This window comes from Moschus berezovskii, chromosome 4 (assembly GCF_049115385.1).
Source record: "Moschus berezovskii isolate FMDL1 chromosome 4, NW_MosBer_1.0, whole genome shotgun sequence".
In the NCBI taxonomy this organism is placed as follows: Eukaryota; Metazoa; Chordata; class Mammalia; order Artiodactyla; family Moschidae; genus Moschus; species Moschus berezovskii.
This window is the reverse complement of record NC_142463.1, coordinates 121,740,205-121,747,112: the sequence shown is the minus strand read 5'-3', so window position 1 is coordinate 121,747,112 and position 6,908 is coordinate 121,740,205.

Below are 6,908 nucleotides of genomic sequence, written 5' to 3'. Positions count from 1 at the left end.
ATTGGAGGCAAATTACGTTACATTAATATATTGGTTGGTTTTGCCATACATTGACATGAATCTGCCCCGGGTGTACATGTGTTCTCTTTCTTGAACCCCCCTCCCACCTCCCTCTTCCCCATATCCTCCCTCTGTGTCATCCCCGTGCACCAGCCCCAAGCATCCTGTATCATGCATCGAACCTGGACTGGTCACTTATGATAATATACATGCTACAATGCCGTTCTCCCCAATCATCCCACCTTCACTCTCTCCCACAGAGTCCCAAAGACTGTTCTATATGCCTATGTCTCTTTTGCAGTCTTGTATACAGGGTTCAGGTTACCATCTTTCTAAATTCCATATATATGCGTTAGTATACTGTATTGATGTTTTTCTTTCTGGCTTACTTCACTTTGTATAATTGGCTCCAATTTCATCCACCTCATTAAAACTGATTCAAATGCATTCTTTTTGATGGCTGAATAATACTCCATTGTGTATATGTACCAAAGCTTTCTTATCCATTCATCTGCAGATGGACATCTAGGTTGCTTCCATGTCCTGGCTATTATAAACAGTGCTGCAATGAACATTGGAGTACATGTGTCTCTTTCAATTCTGGTTTCCTCGGTGTGTATGCCCAGGAGTGTGATCGCTGGATCATATGGCAGTTCTATTTCCAGTTTTCTGAGGAATCTCCACACTGTTCTCCATAGTGGCTGTACTAGTTTGCATTCCCACCAACAGTGTAAGAGGGTTCCCTTCTCTCCACACCCTCTCTAGCATTTATTGCATGTAGACTTTTGGATAGCAGCCATTCTGACTGGTGTGAAATGGTATCTCATTGTGGTTTTGATTTGCATTTCTCTGATTATGAGGGATGTTGAGCATTTTTTCATGTGTTTGTTAGCCATCTTTATGTCTTCTTTGGAGAAATGTCTGTTTAGTTCTTTGGCCCATTTTTTGATTGGGTCACTTAGTTTTCTGGATTTTAAGATGTGTAGGATTTACCAAGAGAACGTATTATAGTGTAGATTTCGGCCTCACTGCGCCTGAGGATTTAGAAGCTCAAGGGTCCTTAGGTCCCTGTTACAGATGGTCCGTGGGCCTGACTCTGCAAAACAGTGTGCAAATTTTTTAGCTACCTGATTGACCTTATTGATCTGTTTCCATACTAGCATGCTTAGTCACTCAGTTGTGTCCAACTCTTTGTGACCCCATGGACTGTAGTCCGCTAGGCTCCTCTGTCCATGGGATTTCCCAGGCAAGAACACTGGAGTGGGTTGCCATTTCCTTCTCCAGGGGATCTTCCCAACCCAGGATTGAACCCAGGTCTCCTGCATTGCAGGCAGATTCTTTACTGTCTAAGCCAGCAGGGAAGCCCATCCTAGAGTTATTTCAATATCGTCCAGGTTGCCAAAAAGAACTAAAATCACTCCCTGAACACATCTCTCTTTGTCATACCTCCATGCTTTCACCCTTACCATTCAACTGAAATGCCTCTTCCTCCATGAAATCCCATGACTTTTAAAGATCTAGGCTAAACAAGGCCTCCTGTAGAAAGCCCTCTCTGATTTTTCTGGGACTCAGTCTCAGGGGCGCATTTGGGAATGGGAAATCTGGCACAGAGTAGGGACATTCCCTTTGCAGGCACACTGCCCTTTTAAATCCCATGGCTACCCACATGGATAGAAAAGGGAGCTAAAGAAGCTCTTGAGATGGCAACACTCTAGATGAGCTGGTATTAAAAAAAAACACCGTTTAAATCAAACATGGAAGCACACGGATTATTTACAGTGTAGCTCTACAACATTTCCACAGCCGTCTTCCATGATTTCTCTCATGCTCTCCCCCGCCCCAGACACACGAAACTCTTTTGACTGATTTTTTTGATATCTCTAAAGATTATGCTCAGTTCAGTTCAGTCACTCAGTCGTGTCCGACTCTTTGCAACCCCATGAATCACAGCACGCCAGGCCTCCCTGTCCATCACCAAATCCCGGAGTTCACTCAAACTCATGTCCATCAAGTCGGTGATGCCATCCAGCCATCTCATTCTCTGTCGTCCCCTTCTCCTCCCGCCCCCAATCCCTCCCAGCATCAGAGTCTTTTCCAGTGAGTCAACTCGTCACATGAGGTGGTCAAAGTATTGGAGTTTCAGCTTTAGCATCAGTCCTTCCAATGAGCTTAGATGGCTTCTATTTCATTTTTCAGTTTCAAGCAGTCGACTTTCCACTGACGAGCATAACGACTTCACCTTCGATCTACCTCCCTCCACCCCACCATGCCTTCACATGTGCCCTGTCCCACCCCCGTGTCTCATTGCTTGGCCAGTTTTTACATCCAGGTCACCACCATGGTTCTTTCTGTCTCACTGACTGGTGCTACCAGCCCCTTGGCTGTCTAGATCAGAAGTGTGGGCATCCTCTGTAACTCCTTCCACCCTCTCCAAATCCTCTGCCCACCCATTCTTTCCCTACCTTCCCTGTCCAGTCATTCACAGAATTCTGTCAACTCCGTCTCTGATATAACTGAAATTCACCTACTTCTCTCTGTTTCCAGTGTTAAAGCCCTTGCTTCATCACCCTTGTGTCTCCCCTGGAGTTCTGCAATATGCTAGACTGTGTGTTCCTATTCCTCCCTCTGGGCTCTTTCACATTATAGCCAGAGTGAGCTTTCTAAAATACAAATTAGACTATGTGATTCTCATGCTAAAAACTCTTCAGTGGACCTTGGGTCTCCAGGGGACAGTTCAAATTCCTATTGTGGTGAACTAGACACAAACCTTTGTCTACCATCAGATTTTGCGTTCCTGGCACACAGACTGTATTTGCTTGTCATGAGGTTGGGGCCGTGAGAAATGTGAGTTGAAAATTATCTGTGGTTTCCAGGCGTAGGCAGTTAAGAGCTACATTTCTGTTACATCTCTTCTCTCGAAGAGATGCTGTGCTGTGGACTCCAGGCCTGTGTTCTAGATGCTGGAGCTTAAGGGTGGAGGAGGACTGCCCTTCCCATAGCAGACCTTACAGGAGTGAGAGGGGTCTTTGTTGTGTTGAGCTAAGGAAACTTTGGGTTTTATCTGAGACTGCACCAGAACCTACACAACCCTGGGTAACAAAAGGTGCATGAAGACTCCGGAGCCTGGCCTTGCCTCTCTCTCCCGTGATCTCTCCTGTCTTCCTCCCCTCTTATGCTCTATATTCGAGGTACAATGATGTGCCAGGTTCTTTCCCACTTCTGGGTGTTTGCACACACAGTACTTGTTACTTAGAATGTCCCCCTTGCCCACACATATATTCTTTGCCACTTTGCACTCAGCCAAGTCTCAGTTTAGACGTCTATTCCTCAGGGAAGTCTTTCAAGACTCCCTGCTACTCACTGTGAGAGGTGCCCTTCCCCTGGGTCCCTTGGAACTCCCTGCTTACACTTCACTTACCACTCTGGCTGGAAATCGCTTGCTTACTTGTATTTCTGCCAAACTAGACTATAAGCTCCCTGAGAGTCTTGATTCTGTTTCTTCCCTGTGGAATCCTCAGGGCCAGCCAGATGCTGGGCCCATCTGTGTGTGTGTGTGTCTGTGTCTGTGTAAAGATCCAGGGTCTCTTAGGGGAAGAACTACTGTGCAAATCTGCAATTCAGATTTCTTTTGCCAAGACTTTCCTGGTAGTTTAAATTCTTGAGAGCTAGTGGTTTGGGGAAAACAGCTATAGTCACACAGAGCTGGTTTGACTTCTGGTCTTACTTCATAATTTTGAGCTGGTTAAGCCCCAATTTCCTTATCTAATGGGGATACAAATAATGATAATATCCACATCAATGGTTATGTTGACAATTAAATGAGTTGATACATTTAGTATTTAATTAGAAACATGCAGAGCAATTCTTGACATATAGAAATGCCCAATAAATGTTAGATATATTGTTGTTTTTAAGAATATCCTAAATGTAAATGTGGTGTCCTTGATTGGATCCTGGAACAGAAAAAGGACACTGGGGAATCCAAATAAGGTCTGACGTTTAGTTAATAGCAGTCTGATGCTGGGAAGGATTGGGGGCGGGAGGAGAAGGGGACGACAGAGAATGAGATGGCTGGATGGCATCACCGACTCGATGGACATGAGTTTGAGTGAACTCCGGGAGTTGGTGATGGACAGGGAGGCCTGGTGTGCTGTGATTCATGGGGTCGCAAAGAGTTGGACATGACTGAGCGACTGAACTGAACTGAACTGAATGTTGGTTTCTTAGAAGAGGAGAGTGAAAAAGTTGGCTTAAAACTCAACATTCAGAAAACTAAGATCATGGCATCCAGTCCCATGACTTCAAGGCAAATAGATGGGAAAACAATGGAAACAGTGAGAGACTTTATGTTTTTGGGCTCCAAAATCACTGCAGATGGTGACTGCAGCTGTGAAATTAAAAGACACTTGCTTCTTGGAAGAAAAGCTATGACCAATCTAGACAGCATATTAACAAGCAGAGATATTACTTTGCTAACAGAGGTCCGTCTAGTCAAAGCTATGGTTTTTCCAGTAGTCATGTATGGATGTGAGAGTTGGACTGTGAAGAAAGCTGAGCGCCGAAGAATTGATGCTTTTGAGCTATGGTGTTGGAGAAGACTCTTGAAGATTCCTTTGAACTACAAGGAGATCCAACCAGTCAATCCTAAAGGAAACCAGTCCTAAATATTCATTGGAAGGACTGTTGCTAAAGCGGAAACTCCAATACTTTGGCCACCTAATGTGAAGAGCTGACTCATTTGAAAAGACCCCAATACTGGGAAAGATTGAAGGCAGGAGGAGATAGGAAAGAGAGGATGAGATGGTTGGATGGTATCACCGACTCAACAGATATGAGTTTGAGCAAGCTCTGGGAGTTGGTGATGGACAGGGAAGCCTGGCGTGCTGCAGTCCATGGGGTTGCAAAGAGTCGGACACAACTGAGCAACTGAACTAACCAAACTAATGTTGCTTTCTTAGTTCTGATGAATATACTGTGAGACAACTGTAATGTGAGATAACTTTAGGAGAAACTGAGTAAGGGGTTTGTGGTAACTCTCTGTACTATTTTTGTAACTTCTCTGTAAGTGTAAAATTATTCTGCTGCTGCTGCTAAGTCGCTTCCGTCGTGTCCGACTCTGTGCGACCCCATAGACGGCAGCCCACCAGGTTCCCCTGTCCCTGGGATTCTCCAGGCAAGAACACTGGAGTGGGTTGCTATTTCTTTCTCCAATGCATGAAAGTGAAAAGTGAAAGGGAAGTCGCTCAGTCATGTCCGAATCTTAGCAAGTCCATGGACTGCATCCTACCAGGCTCCTCCATCCATGGGATTCTCCAGGCAAGAGTACTGGAGAGGGTTGCCATTGCCTTCTCCTAGAAATTATTCTAGGATGTATTATTATAATTGATATTCACTTTATTCTCACCACATCCCTCTATGATGTAAGCACTGTAATGAATGCCATTTACAGATGAAGAAACTGAGGGTTAGAGAAGTTGAACAAGTTGCCCATGGCCTCCCCTCACAATCAGGAAAAGAGAGTAGGGATGACTGGTGGGCTGGGATTTAAACAGAATGCGAAAATAAACATGTGACGAGCCCCTGCTTTGTGTAAGGCACCGCCCTATGTGCTGTCTCCAGGGGGAATGACAGGCAGCCTCTGTTCTCAAGGTCAGAACAAGTGGGAAGCTCGAGTTCACGCGGAGGGAGGATGTAAACCAGGAATCCTGTCTGAATGTTCGTTGGAAGAACGGGTGCTAGTGCTGACACCTCGCCCACCTGAGGCGAAGAGACAACTCATTGGAAAAAGACCCTGATGCTGGGAAAGATTGAGGGCAGGAGGAAAAGGAAGTGACAGAGGATGAGATGATTGGATGGCATCGCTGATGCAATGGACGTGAGTTTGAGCAAACTCGGGGAGTTAGTGAAGGACAGGGGAGCCTTGCATGCTTCAGTTCATGGGGTTGCAAAGAGTTGGACACAACTGAGAAACTGAACAATGACAGCAACAACTTGGGGGGCATGGCACCCAGCAAGCTCAAGGCAATCACATGAATTTGCAGAGTAAGTGTCGAGGTAAAGGCAAGTCTCGTTGGGGGTTAGGGACAGGTAGCTCCACGGGCGGGGCTTTGATTTGAGTCTTAATTCGATCTGGGAAGGAAGAAAGGGAAAGCATGAGTCTTTGGGTTGCGCCACCCCTGACTCCTGCGCTTTCCCTTCTTCTAAGCAGCCCCTAGGGCAGGACCAGGTGGGTGCATACTTGGCTCTTCTGTCGCTTCATCGGGGACAGGAGGCCACAGTGCACAGGGCCTGGGCTCTGGGTCAGGTGGTCGGGGGTTCAGCAGCGGTGCTGCATCTTGTCATCTCTGTGACCTTGAGCTGGTTACTTAGCCTCTCTGAGCATCATGAAGACGAGGTCACAGTGACCAACCGAGTTGCTAGGAGGATCCCATTAGACGTGCCATGATGCTAGGCACATGCAGGGCCTCAGAAGTGACGGCTGCCTCTGTGCCGTTCTCCTTCACTGTGACAAGGCTGACACTGAGCCTTCGGTAATGCTGCTGAACATTTCTTGGAAAGGCAGCTTCTCTTGAAGGGAAAATGCAGACTTTGGGAGGCTGTGCTGCTGAGCATTTGGGTAAACGAGTGTCACTGTAAACTAGGACTGCTGTGCTATTACAAGGTGAAGTGTGAACACAGCCCATAGACATATTCCATTCCTGTTAGTTCTGGTCATTTTGTCTTGTGTTTCTCTCCGTTTGATTCACGTTAATGTTGAATACTCCCCTGAACCAACTTGTTGCTCTTCTACGACAAATCTTTTAAATCTTATATTTCTCAGATGCCTCCCTGCAGCACTTAATTTAGGGGCACAGTAGGTGCTCATCAAACACAATATGGCCCATTTTCAGGGTGGGCTTCCTCAACAG